At 38.8% G+C, this 15,043-nt stretch overlaps 1 protein-coding gene and 1 pseudogene across 3 annotated transcripts in view; one reads left to right on the top strand and one right to left on the bottom strand.

The window, feature by feature from the left end:
• Positions 1-4,860: 4,860 nt before the first annotated feature.
• Positions 4,861-5,704, bottom strand: LOC149314599 (uncharacterized; annotated as a pseudogene).
• A 4,454-nt stretch (positions 5,705-10,158) lies between these two features.
• Positions 10,159-15,043, top strand: part of LOC149314598 (leucine-rich repeat-containing protein 4C) — a 1,025,265-nt gene continuing 1,020,380 nt past the window's right edge. For all 3 annotated transcript variants that reach the window (XM_089521461.1, XM_089521463.1, XM_089521462.1), the window contains exon 1: positions 10,159-10,750. The gene's annotated coding sequence lies outside the window, so the exon portion shown is untranslated. The remainder of the gene's footprint in view (positions 10,751-15,043) is intronic.

Genomic DNA, 15,043 nt, shown 5'->3' with positions numbered 1-15,043 from the left:
ATAGGTGCTATTCTCAGGTAAATATGTAGAGGATTACAGCCTAAAGGAATAGTAAATTAGGAAAGACAAAAATACAAGTGAACATTTACATTTAAATATATAACCAAATATATTATCTTGTAAAGCACTGTGTGTCCCTCTTTGGGAGAAAGGGAGCATTGGAGTGAAACAAACAAACAAACAAACAAACAAACAATCATTTTGTCTCAAAAAATAAAATAAAATGTATTTTGTATTTTTGAAGTCAAGACCTGTATTGAAACATGTGGGAATTCAAAAAGACAGGGTACAACTAAGTTTGAATCCCTACATTAGTCCATGAGGCACAAATTAGTTTGATTTGTATTATAATTCATAAAGACTGGATTCATTAAGCAATGTCAGTGTTAGTTTGACCTGGGTCTCAGGTATCTCTATAGATTATGTATCTCTTAGGTATCTCTAGATTGTGTACAAGGGGGAGTATGCAGGTATCTACAGTAATTACAGTAATTTAATGCCACTTTATCTACTAAGGGTCCATCCTACATAATTCTAAGCTTTGTACTTTGGCAAGCTACTTACAATTCTCTATTGCACTCCTCTGAACCCAAGCATTCAAGCTCTCTGGCAGGGAGTTTTCAGTACTTTATGAAACTACAAATGTCAGCAGTCCATGAAAGTGCTATAATTGTATAGTGTGACAATAACTCAGCTTTTCCTTTTCTTACAGCTTTTCAGATCTCACTGATATTAAGGTTGGTTGGCAATTAGGAACATTTGGCAACTCATTATATTCAAGTTGGGTGAAAAATGAGAGCCACTGTGGTGTATTGATTTGAGCATTGGACTATGATTCTGGAGAACAGGGTTCAAGTTTCCACTCTGCTGTGTAAACCCACTGTGTGACCTTCACCAAGTGACACTCTCTCAGCATCAGAGTAAGGCAAAGGCAAACCCTTCTCTGAACAAATCTTGGCAAGAAAACCCTTAGTTTTGCCTTAGGGTTGGTGTAAATCAGAAACTCCTTAAAGGAACATAACAAAAACAAGGATAAAAATTAAGATTTCTTCATGTGCATTTAGCAGTTTTTAAAACTAAATAATTTTAAAAGGTAATTATACTTTTAAAATCTATCCTGCATTATGTTATAGGATGTATTTACATTTTTTTCAAAGATTGCCCAGATAGTCTTATTTTAAACTGAGCAATTTCTTTTGAAAGTTATTGGAATTAGCCAAGGTTTCAGGAACCAGGAATAATAGAATATATGAAGAATAATATAATAATAATAATATAATTTATTTATATTCTGCCTTTTCCCAGAGGAATCAATGTGGATTACATCAAAAACTATAATAAATACAAATAACAATAAAATTGCATTTCAAAATCACAATATACATGATGTAGGAAAAATCATGTCCCTTGCCTAATATCCAGCGCTGTTGGCAGGTGATGTTATGATGACAAGTGAGAGGGAACTCTGCTAAATAAAGGAATCCATATCGTAACAATGATATGCCAAAGCTTCCCTTCACTACTGCCATGTCACTGGTGCTTCTCTCACAGGCAAGTCTCTTCTCAAACAGCTGGGCTGCAGTGATGTTCCTGGGCTCAAAGGACTGTGAGTTAGCTTTTAAAGGTGCCTCTCTCACAGGCAAGTCTCCTCTCAAACAACTGGGCTGCACTGATGTTCCTGGGCTCAAATGTCTGTGAGCTGGCTTTTAAAGGTGCCTCTCTCACAGGCAAGCCTCCTCTCAAACAGCTGGGCTAGAATGATGTTCCTGGGCTCAAAGGTCTGTGAGCCGGCTTTTAAAGGTGTCTCTCTCAGAGGCAAGCCTGCTCTCAAACAGCTGGGCTGTAGAATCCCAAGATGTATTGAGTGTCAAAAGAATCATACAGTTTTTGCACCTGCACAAATTATATATGCTTTCCTACCCTCTCCTCGGTCACTTTATATCCACACCCTGCACTCTCACTGTACTGTTTATGAACCCAAAGACCTTCCACCTGTACCCAAATTTCATGTTAAAAGGCAATCCAATCAAAGTTATTTGAAAATTCCATTAAATTGAATCAAAGTTATTTCAGGGTTATGAGTACCATATGCTGTGTAATAGTCCAGGTATATTATAAGTGCTTAACCTGCTTCATCCAGCTTTGAACACCTTTGTTTAGTGTTCACAAGGCTGCCCTTTGACATACAAACTAGAGAATATAGCTGCTATAGTTTTGTGGTTCATATATCCAATTACTCTTCCTCTCTCTAGCTGGCACTCTGCTATATATACAGTGTATACACACACACACACACACACACGCATATATGCATAAATTATGCTACACAATTGTTGGAGCAATGTGTTCTTCCAATACAAAAGTAAACGATTTATAGGAAAGCTTTCCTGTGATGCTGCTGATAATGAACAACAGGGACGAATATGAAACTATACCATAAAAAAAGAGAGAGAAATCTGTATGTGGCCCAGTGGAATAATCCAATTTATGTGCTCAAGGAAAGACTAGCACTGGCCTCTGTTTCAGGATGATATCCAAAATGATCTGAAAAGCTACTTCCCAATACTGAATATGGCAATAGAGGTTAAGAATCCCTTATTTGAAATGTTTGGGACCAGAAATGTTTTGGACTTTTTCTTTTCTTTTTTTTTTCTTTTTTTTTTTTTGGAGGGGGGAGATATTTGCATATACCTAATATATCTTGGAGATGGTTCTAAACATGAAATTCATTTATGTTTCATATGTGTCTTATAAACTTTGGATTTCGGAATTCTGGATAAGAGGGATTGACCTATATGAGTAGTATGAAGAAAGAAAAGCTACTGATTTGGCTTTGCTGAAGCATGCTATTGGAAGGCGGGGAGGGGAGGGGAAAGATATGGAGCAGTGGTAGTTCTGATAATAATAGTAACAAAAACAATTGTTATTATTATTATTTACATCCCTCCTTTCCAAGTAGATTGAGGCAGGAACAATAATAAAACACCCTTAAAACACAATAAAACTGTTATCATCATTATATCCCAACCCTCCCAAACCCACTCATCCACAATAAAATGCAATTAAACATTAAACAATTGTTAAAACAAGGCAGAGGCAGCTCTAGACAGTAGTGGATGTTTGAAGTAATAGTAAAATTACTAGGATGTTAATCTGGGAAGACCTGCCAGAAGAGATAGGTCTTGATCACTTTTTAAAGCATTCAAGAATGGTCATATGTTGGAGCTCTTCTGGCAAGCTGTTTTATAATTTGGGGGTGGCAGAAGAGAAGGTCCTCTGAGTAACCACAGCCAGCCTAGTTCTCGCTGGCTATAGTAGGACCTAAGTGTGTGGGGTGGATTATATGGGAGAAGGCAATCTCGTAAGTAAGATGGACCCAAGCCATGAAGGGTTTCTATCTGGAAGTTAAATAGAAGCAGCCTGCTGATGCTTCAATAAGAGATGTGCCATCATCACACAGAAAGCTTATCCATTTTCTCTGCCCCTACTACCTGGATACTTACTTGGAGCAGCTCTGAAAACTCTGGCCATCATCAGGGACTAAGCTTTCCAACCTCCTAATCTCTCCCTTTCCTGACAGTCTTTTTGATAGGAGGTACCTGAGAGCTATTTTCACATCCCTAACAGGGACCAAGGTCAGTTTTACTGTATTCACTATCTAGTCACAGTGATTCCTGCTTGACATAGGAGTATATATTGCCTCCCTACACTTAGAGAAAAGATTATTGGAAATAAAGTGACTTGTTCCATGGGGTGGGGGGTGGGGATCGGAATATACAGTAAGTGTGAAATTTAGACTATGTTAAGAAAAACATGAACAAATCCAAGCACAATCTGTTCATGTTATTTTACTGCGGTTATCAGAACATCAATATTATTATGCTTTCTGCATTGTTTTTATGCAAAATGATTTTTATATAAAAACAGATTTTAAACTGTACCTTCTCTTCCTTGCTTCCAAATGTAGATTGATACCCCACCATGAAATAAAGAGACCAGACACGTAAACTGGATGAATAAAGGGCCATTTATTTGACCTATATCCTATTTAAGCTAAGCACTTCAACTTAAACCTTAAACGTCAAACTGAGAGAATGATTAAAGTGAAAGCCTGGTGCAGGACCAGCTGAAGCCAGGTGTCAATCCTAGACCTCCTCTTCAGCCTACCCTTTGGACACAAACACCGAACCCTGAGGTAAATCCAATGATTCGGATTTCATCCTCAGCCAGTCCTGGGAAGGTAAACATAAGGCACTCTCCCCCAAATTCCCTCGAATTTGTAAGGTTGAGCAAAACCCCCATGTCTACCCCAAACACAGGTTCTCTCACAACTTCATGTCCCTTGATGTGTACAAGCTGATCAATAGCCTAACCTTTCACCACAAAGGAGTGCCAATGGTGCATACCAAACAATTCTTTAACCCCATATGGGCCACAGACAAGGGACAAGCATCAGCTTAGTCCCTTTCACCTACCAGGCCATTCACAATGTCTCTCAACCCATTTTGAAAATCCCTCAAAAAGATCAAATTACCCTCATCTGAGAAGTGGACCCCATCTGACCAGTCCAACTCTGGGCATCTAAACAGGACCAAAGGGTGTTTAATTATAAAGCCAGACATCTTTAATAGAGAATTATAAATCTCTCTATTAACCCATTTTCTGTCAACATCCAATTTACATGGATTACCCTCCCCTTTCCATTCAGTCTTGGCGATTTCGATGAGACCAAGGTGAGAGCCCAAGTGATCATCTCAAGCCTGTCTCGCCACCCAATAGATCATACTGTGTCTGCAGTATGAGAATATGAATTCTATGAATACAAGGTCTGAAAACTAAAAGAAACAAGAGGCAGCCCAGTCAGTGCGAGACAGTAACCTTTTGCACATATCTTTTGAAAGCTGAAGATTGCCATCTCCCAATGTGTTTAATATCTGTGTTGTCAAAACCCATGGCTGCAGCCATGGAGGCAGCTCCTATACAGAAAGAATAAGTACCAAATTTAACCCCCTTTAACCCAAGATTAGTGAAAGCCTTGGCCGTCACAGCTCAAAATTGGAATTTGGTGAGAGATGAGTGGTCTGCATGCTGAAACAAGGGACCAGGATTTTTGTCACAAATTGCCACATATTCCGTCAATGCCCATACTGGGCAAAGCTTGGCCATAATACAGGAATTTAATGTAATAGAGGTCCCTCTACCTATTTGATCAGTCTATACCTTCTGATCTGCAGCACAGCCGCCAGCCAGTAAGAAGTAAATCAGCAAGTATAAGGGCCCTGTTAGAACTGTCGTTTTTTGATGTCATAACCAATTCACTGATTCTAAGAGCCCCAAAGAAAGGCATTAATGTCACTGCATGAAACAAGCTGGATTCATAGGGGGAGGAACATAACTGCTCCCACTGTCCTTTAAGCCCCCTCAGAACTTCTGGAGTGATGGGCCTCCTAATATCATGACTAACGCCCTGAATCCTAGACCACCCCTCTAAGGTCTTGTGAATTCTAAAGTCAGATGTCTAATCTGCTAGTCCCTGGGCTTTTGCGGCAAAGGCTATGGCTGATAATTTGTTCCTAATCGTCTGTGGTGTTAGTCCCCTGTTGTGTAAATAGACACAGAATTGTAAAGAGTGGTCAACAGGTATAGGCCACTTGAAGCTTAAGCCATGGATAAGGCAAAACTTTTCAAAGTCCTTACAAGCCATCTTGTAATTGGACCATATGTTGTCAGAAAGCTAAGCACTTACTGCTTTCACACCTCACTCTTCCAAGCGTCCATATATCTTCTGGAATGGCTGACGGGTGGATGTCCACCTCTGGAGCCAGCTGTCTGAAACAACACATCTGTTGATGGGAAAGGGCATGAGCAATTTCATTATCAACCCCCGGGTCATGAAAGGGCATGAATAGGATGTTATGCCTCAAACACTTCAGTACAAACACCCTGACCAAGCTTGTGACACAAAGTGACTTCGAAGACAACTGATTAATCACCTGTACTGTGGCAGCATTATCACATCAAAAATGGACAGACGAATTAGTGAATTCAACTGCCCAAATGTGCACTGTAACTACAATTGGAAAGAATTCCAAAAAGGTGAGGACTGAGAAAAGGCCCACCTCCATCCAACCATGAAGCCATATCTGTGTGCACCAGTGATTGTTAAAATACACCCCAAGGCCAATCAAATCTGCTGCATCTGAAGAGACTTGCAAGGCTCCATGGAGTTTTAAAATGTCACTCCAGAAAGACACACCATTGAAGGATTCCAAGAATGAAAGCCAAACTTGCAAATCTTGTTTGGTCTCAATAGTCACCCATATCCTATGATGTGGTTTAGCAACACCAATAGTTGCAGAGCTCAAACGTCCAAGAATGGCCTGGCATGGTGCAATTACCCTACAGACAAAGTTCAAGTGGCCAATCAATTCCTGGAACTCTTGAAGGGTAGCTTTACGCAGCTGCAGAAAACTATGAATTCTCATTCTAATGTTGGTTATTTTGTCTTGTGGTAGCCTAGAACACTGATTGTTAGTGTCATTTTCAATGCCCAGAAACATCAGACAGGTGGAAGGGTCCTCAGTTTTCTCGTGGGCAAGTTGAACAAGAAGTGCAAATTGTTGCATTAAGAATTGGCATTGACCAAATTGTGCCCTCCCTATAAAGAGAAAATCATTTAAATAGTGAACCACTACCTGTAATCTAGATTGTGTATATATTGTCCATTCCAAAAATGTACTAAAGACTAAGCAGGATATAGAACAGCCCATGGGAAGAGCCCTATCCATCTAAAATTTGATTTGAAATGAAAAACCCAATAATTCAAAATCCTGTGGGTATATTGGCAACAGTCTGAATGCAGACTTAATATCGCACTTTCCAAGCTCAGGAGTGAAATCTCTACTACGTATGGTGGCCAGAGCCGACTCAAAAGAGGTATATCGCAAGGAGGAGAGCTCTTGTGGGATATAATCATTACTTGAATCACCTTTTGGAAATGACAAATGGTGAATTAACCTATATTCACCTGGTGCCTTCTGGGGGACAATGCCCAAAGGAAACACCCTACGATTAGGAACCAGAGGTGAAGAGAAGGGTCCAAAAACTCCCCCTTCATCGACTTCCTTCTGAATCTTAGCTCTAACAACATGTTCTAAATCCAAAACTGAGTGTAAATTCCTTGAATAATAAGGTCTTGACTGTGGCCTGAGTTAAATGCTCTCCTAGCACAAAATCTAATTCATCGGCAGGTGTGGCAGTGTAACTAACCTGCAGCAAAGGCTGAAGTATGGCCTGATTGCTTGGCAAAACTTGTTGGGTGTGAATGAAGCTGATATGTTAGCAAAAGTAGAAGCTAACAATGGGGTATGATATACCAATCCTTGAGGTTGCAATGTTCCTTGTGTAAATTGTGATACGTTTGATGCGTCAGTAATTGACTATGTGTTAGGTGGTAACCTATAGATAGATGTATTCCAAACCCCCCAAGGCCACATCTGTGACCAATCTACACCATAATTTTTTTTTGTGGCACCAGATAGACAAGAGGAGTACCTGAACTAGATGCAACCCCCTGGTCAGAGGATGCTGAAGGAGCTGACTCTGCCATTGCCTGAGGAACCACCTCTTCAACTGGCAATTCTCGACTTTGGTCCTGATAACTTCTATCCAGAGCCTCTAAATGGGATAAAACCATAGAGTTAACTGATTCACTAGCTATCCTTTTAGCTTCATGTGGTTTAGACTTTAGTCTATCTGCATTAACTTTCTCAAGGTGGTCTAATTTGGATAATATAGCCGCCCTTGGGATAATCTCACTTTCATCATCAGACATATCAGAATGAATAATAGATGGTTTTTCTTGCACCACCCTTTTAGCAGGCGCTTTTCCTTTTGATTTACCACTCCCTTTTTTGGAAGGCATTTTATAAGGAATAGTGGGAGAACAATATACTAGCGTATACCTAACTCAGAATACATCAATAAATGAATCTAATAAACTGTGATTAATACGATTTGCTTTTTATACGGTGATGTAACTCAAATCAATTTACTGTATATACTCATGTATGAATTTAGAAATTTAGGTTAAAAAAATTGACCCCAAAAACCTGAGTCTACTTATCCACAGGTCAATGTATATATAGAATTCAAAGATATAGTCATATTAGTCTGTAGAATCAGTACATAGAGAGATCCTGTAGCAACTCCGAGACTCTCAAAGATGCTAGGAGATCTCTTCACACACTTATATGGTAAAAAACAAGAGTTTGATCTGTCCTGGAAGCACTAATGTCCTCTTATACTCTCCTACCCGGCCCCGAAGCGACCAACAAAGTTCATACTGCATTTAGGGCAGAAGGGTGGGCTGCATCATCGAAAATAGGCAGGATGGGGGAGCGTACCATCTTTATATACTGACTCCGCCCCCCATCAAGTGACTCAGCTTGGTCTGTTAGCCCATGCTTCCATTTGAAAATACTGGTCTCATGATGGAGGATATCAAAGCACCACCCTCCCTCAATAGCTCTGCCAATCATCCTGGTGTGAATTTTCTTCCCTGTGTTTTGCTCCCATGACAGACCAAATATTACAATAACCAACAAAACCAAGAAGAATTATGTATGTGGAATAGATTACAAAACATTTTAATTCTTAAGCAACTTTGATCCAGTATTAGCAAGCAAAAGGGGCTTGGAAATTATCATTCAAAATATTTCATTTTGTAAAATCTTGCACATGTAAAAAATCAAATTCTGTTGTCTGGAGTGACATGGTACCAAGAGAGTATTTCATAATATCTTTTTTATTCAAAATTTATTCTGTTACCTAACATTTGACTTTTTTGCATGCTACTTAGGTTAGTTTAATTACATGCAATCAGTGATAGATGGAAACTACGGATTTCGACTGGATATAATAGCATATTCTTGGTGTGCTGAATCAGCCTCTCTAATCTCTGTTAAACCAGCCCTTGTGAGTTGTGTGCTTTCTTACTTGGAGTAGATTTCTCTTCCTGTGGCTTCTTACTGAGTCATATATAGCAGCATCTGCTGGATAAATCTGGGATTGCAGCCAAGAAGAACTTACCTGCTTGGACACTGGTACAAAACAGTAACAGCAGCTTCTATAGTCCAAGACAACCAATTCCACTGAGTGCAGTTCTACAGATGAATTTGTATATGGATGATCAAAGATTAATGCACTGATGGAGACAGCCACTGTTTAGCCAACCTTTCATATTCCTTTCTTGGTTCCAAGGCATCTTGTTAAAGGTAATGCACTGAACTAAGAACCTAATTCACATTCCTGGTTTTATTTCATAGTGTAGGGCAAGGGAAGGGAAAAGATGTAAGATGAATATCCCACAGGGGTAATGGCCCAAAATGAAAAGAATGGACTGTGTTGTGGTGGGGAGAGTGTGGACTCTTAAGATTGTTTGTCTTAGTGCAATTTTGATTCTCTTTTTTTTACCACTCCCAACCCTTCAAAACACAGGTGACCTACTGGTTTATTTCCTGAAGGAAATAGATGTTATTTTCCTTAAACAAATAAGCACTCATTCTTGTGTCTTTTTTATGGTTTCAAGCACTGCATTTAACTGACATTTCTGACAATGTTACAACACTCTCTTCATTGTCCTGTGGGTTTTCAGAGTTATTTACTAACTTCCATCTCTCTCTCACAAACACACACAAACCACACATGCACACACATTTCTCTCTCTCTTAACTGCCAGGACATGGCCTTAGGTTTCCAGAGAACTGAACACTCCTTTTCCTTATATCATCAATAAAATAAGATTCCTGGCTCTGATCCTCCTTTAAAGAAGTAACCCAAAATAAATTCCTTCTCTGGCAAATGGTTGAAGCTGTCTTCATGTAGCAAATACAAATGAATCCACAATGTGTGCTTCCATAGGAAAATATGTAAGAACAAGCATGCTGCCTTTCTTGCACACTTGTCTGCACATCATACCCACACACATCTGTAAAGACAGAGAGAGAGAGAGAGATTGAGAAAGAGTACATATGTAGAATGCCTTGAAGAAACTGTAGCTAACCACCTTATTAGTATTCCTCCCTCCGCTGTGTTTCACTCACAGCAAGGGAGGGCTGAGCAAAATGCAGTAGAACAGGGACAGAGACAGAGCTGGCAATCATCTCAATGCAGGCTGCCGAATGTAGGGGGTGGAGGGGATGCAGCAAAGGAAGATTAATAACCTTGCCATAATCCTGTGCACCCTGGAAGGAGATGCCTCTAGTGACTAACTCATCCTTTTCTTGATTAATTAGACCGTGTGAGTGAGTGGCTGTCATTCCACCTGGGTATTATTTTGGGGGGTGGGTGGGGGGAAACTGCCTTTGCTATTCTTTGCATCCTCTACCCATCTGAGAAGGTAACAGTGAGACATACCATCTGCAGCATACACAGCAGCTACTGGAGGCAACCACTGACAGTTTTCCTCTACAGTTTTTTGGTGATCAAGAAGCTAGGTGTATTGGGCAAAGAGGGAATTTCTATCCTTGGCTTCCTCACCTTCTCCCCACTTTTGCTGTCTAAATTCTGGACTTACTTTTGACAAAGTCTCTTGGACACCTATTTTTCTGTGGTTGGATGATCAGTAAATTGACCATTTGAAAAGAAACTAATTATTGAGCTCTTATGTGACTTAAAAGAATCCAGGGTAAAGCTGGAGGAATTTTAATTTTGCTTGGAGAACTTTTAAAGGGGACTATCAGCAATAAAGGTAAGTCCAGGTGCTCTTGTCACTTCCTTCTTTCTTCTTTTTAATGTTTGTGTGTATGTGTGTGTATGTTCATGTCCCCTCCCTCAGTTAAAAAGATGAAAAGAGACTAGAACCTGATGCCACATTAGAGATGCATATTGGATCAATTGCTTGCTTTTCAAAATTCCCTGGTAACCCTATTGTTTTATATGGGGGAAAACTGTCAAAGAATTCTGTATGTTCCTCACTAATATGTGATATTTTAACACTGTATTTTAAAGACACATTTGAGACCTTTTCTGTTGCATCTGTAGAAAAAAAAAACTAATACTGTCAGCATTGTATAGCTTTCCCATACCATAGCAGTAACTTGGATTGGAGTCTTTCTGTTCACTTAGCTGATATTGTCGCCCATGCATTTATGCCTGTTCAGATGAAATTATGAATATGAGCTTTGAGGGTGCTTTTTCTACTACTATTTAGCTAGCTGGATTGAAGGTAAAATATAGTTTTGTCAGTATTGCTGCTTCTTAGGTAAAGTTTATCTTTGATGTCTTATGTTGCCATCTGTGGAAGCTTGCCTCTCAAGACAGGATTACCTTGATTTATTTCAGATTACCTTCTTGTATCCTATCCTTCTTCTATCTGACCAGGATGCTAAATGTAACAGACTTCCATAGACCCTCTCTCAGTTATTGTGAAAAAGGTGAGGCATATATAGGTAGACCTAAGGCAAGACTTTTAACAATCACCTCATCTGGTTTTATCTCATTTATAGACTCTTTTCCTGAGTCTGAAGACTGAACTTTAATGTTAATTTACAAGTGTTGTCCCTGAAGAAGTTGAGATTATCTTAATTTTTGTAATTCTTTCAGAAGTGAAATATGATTGCAGTGTACTGATGTGAAAGACTCCTCTATTTCGATTCCCACACTGACCTCTGTTTGATTTTCCTATATCTATACAGGAAAAGTCTCCCAAGTAGAATGTCTGGGTTTACCTTGCTCCCTTTTGGTGCATGCATGTGGATGACTGGGTGCAGCTAGAGACATCTGACTATTGTACATTGGATTTATAATGTATGTAGTTAAGAATAGGCAGAGGTTACAGTAACAGTGGTCATCTTATATATATTTTATTGCGGGATTTATAATGATGAAGTTGGATAATTGACCTATCCATAAAGAACAAACTATTTGACTATGTTTTCATTTAATCTGCTAAATATGGTTTTATTTCCTAACTACTAACAGAAAACTTAATGAAAAGGCTCTGTTACTGCAGAACTCAAATCTTGTGATACTTCTGTTGGCTTGTCTGTCACTTTCTCCTTCAAGATTTGTAATTGTTTTTATGCATAATACCTTCAATTGGAAAAGGTGTTTAAAGGAAAGAAAAATAGATGCTTTTTCCCTTTTGAAAGTGCAGTGCTAGTCTGTAGTTCATGTTGCTGCTTTGAAATAGGACATTGCAATCAGTCTCTGATTAAGATGACATTTACTTTTATATTTGTTTTGTTTGTACTTTAAAATACTAGAACCTGCATACAAGATTGCAAATGCACCCATCTTGTCTCTTGGTATTAAATTGGGGATGATGTTGACATAAGGATTTTAAATGCTTTGCCTGAACCTTTAAAATCCAGTTTTGCTGAAAACTGGAAGATTTAAGGTGAAGGGGAGGTAGCAAAAAAGGATTCTTATTTAGCCTATCAAGTTCAAAGGTGTGTGGGAGAGGGACAGAAGGGAAGACAGACAATCTGGTTTTGTCTAGTGAGGAAAGGTTCACCTCCACTCAACAGGGCCTTCATATGTGTTTGGAAATATATGTTCCCTAAAATGAAGGAATCAGTGAATTCTTAAGTCAATTGGTTGATGAAACTGCCACTTGTAGCTGAAGTTTGGTACTGGTTAAATGTGAAGTTGGATCTACTCTACCAGTTAGTAGTTCATATGTAGTGTACAAATAACAAGACTTCTTATTTTGACACACTGCCTTACTTCAGTTTCATTAGTCATCCATAGACATTCTTGATTTCAAGTCATTAAGTTCTCTGCAAGTCATACTTGGAGAGCTTTGAGATGTAAATTACAGATGGATAGCACGGAAGCTTGTGCTTTATTGGGCATAAATAAAAGTATGTGTCTGTTGGAATTCAGTGCTGAACATCTAGCTGACCTGATTGGTGCTCCATCCTTTATTATTTTTTAATATCCACAGAGCAAAAGTAGATTATATCGCAGAATTTAGCAAAGCTGTAAAGAAAGCTGATAAGAAAGTGTAATCATCACTTTTCATGGTGAACTAGTTGACCATGAAAGTTCCCAATAGCATTTTGAAAGTTTATCTTTTTTGTTTGTTTGTTTGTTTGTTTTTTAAGAGAATCAGGGGGGAAAGGGGGTATGCCTCATTGACTCATTGAGTCTTCACTTTTCATTTGGGGTCTGTGTATACATTTCCCATTCCAGAAGAACTATAGTTCATTCCACGACAGGTACACTGCTCCAAGAATGATATAAAAACTCACCTTATTCATATTCCTCTTCCTATCCATGTGTTGCCATGGGGAAAGTCTCTGAGCTGACAGAAATGAAAGTAAAGCAATGAGTGTTTCTTGGCAACAGTGTACACAAAATAAAAGAAATAGACTCTTAATTTAAAGAATGTAGTTAGCATAAATAAGTTCACACTTTTGTCCTCTTTTGGGAAGGTGTAATTGGTCAATTGTGTCTCTCACTGGAGAAATCATTCAGACTTCCAAGCTCTATGACTTTCATTCCACATCTCAGAATCCAAAGCATTTTCCATATGACTTCTTCCTCTCCTCCAAAATATGCTGGGAAGACTGGCAAGACCATCGTGGAATAAATTTTAGGGAAAAAATAAAATATTACCCACATTAAATGTTATATGGCTTAAATATCATTTATACATTCAGCTTGCTGAGTCATTTTGTTAATATGGAATATCAAACATGATTAAAATACTGGCATTCAAATCACCCCAAAACCGGTAACTAAGATAGCAGTAGTCCTTTGACTTGGTTTATTATCTATGTTCTATTGATTATGGATAATTCTGAAGAAGAAAACACTGTGTACATGCTTTTTGATTAAGAAAACCCTCCCTGCAGAGAAACAGGTTGTGCAGGCTGTGTTGTCCTGTCTCTAAAGAAAGGACATCAGGATAATCAAAGGCCCACAGGGAAAATGCTTGTGTGATTAGTTATTTATTTTGGAATTTATTTATTCATTTACACTAGATTATTGTCGGTATTGTGAACATGAGAAAAGTGAACATTCTTCTCAGAAACCTCTGTTCCTTCAATAACAGCCAATGACTACATATTTCTTTCCTTCAGCAGATGTCCAGAATAAAGCTTATCAGGGGAACTGCATGTAATCTTCTCATTCCATGAAATGTCTATCTTGTCAGGACACCATCAGGTCATTCTAGGTATCATGTTAGTTAAAGCCACTTCAAGCTGTTTCAACTTATAATACCTTTTTTTACTCGTCTGTCTAGATGCAAGAAAGAGGCTAAAATTAACACAAAGAACATACTTCTGAAATGCTCAATTTGTCTTCTGAAGCCAATACATATTTGTATTCCTATCTTCCACCCTCTCTTGAGGCCAGACTTACTTAAAAGTAGTTTGTTCAAGGCATCTACTGTCATTTTTCTTCTCTAACTATCTTTAGTGTTTACCTCCTACCCCAAAGCAAAACATGATGAGGGCATGTCACTGGATCTTTCACACTAGAAAGTCTACATCTGTTCTGCTCCACAGCTGCTTTATTACTCAGTCTAAGTAAAGCTGTCAAAGTGCAAAAGTAAAAAAAAGATCTAAATTGTTAGGTGCATGGATTTTGTATGTTAGGAAGGGCAGAATGTTGACCATGGACTATCAGTGGGCCACAGCTGATTTTCTGGCATGTTCTGGTTTCTGGAATCCTTGCAAAAAATACTACATTAGGTGGGTCTCTGTCTAATCCAGTAAGATGAATTTTAAAAAATGTGTGTGCTTTAAGTAATTACTTTTGGAGGAGGATTATATAGGAGAGAGAAGGGAGGAGGAGAGGGGACAGAAGGAAAATACTAAACTGCACCCAAAGCCTGAAAAAATACTGCAGATTTCACTGCCTATATAAAATTCAGCAAGCATAGAGCCAACTTGGCCCACCTGGGGGTTGGGTAGGTCTCAAGTTAGGATGGTAAAGGCCTTGTCTAATTTTCCACCAATTATGTCCCTTTCAGTGGGCCTGAAAAATACAGGTTTAGCTACACACTCGGAAAGAAACAATATTTCACTTA

The sequence above is a fragment of the Sceloporus occidentalis genome, unplaced genomic scaffold (genome assembly GCF_023333645.1).
Source record: "Sceloporus occidentalis isolate IW3139 unplaced genomic scaffold, rSceOcc1.0.p SCAF_4, whole genome shotgun sequence".
In the NCBI taxonomy this organism is placed as follows: Eukaryota; Metazoa; Chordata; class Lepidosauria; order Squamata; family Phrynosomatidae; genus Sceloporus; species Sceloporus occidentalis.
This window is presented reverse-complemented; position numbering and strand designations above follow the sequence as displayed.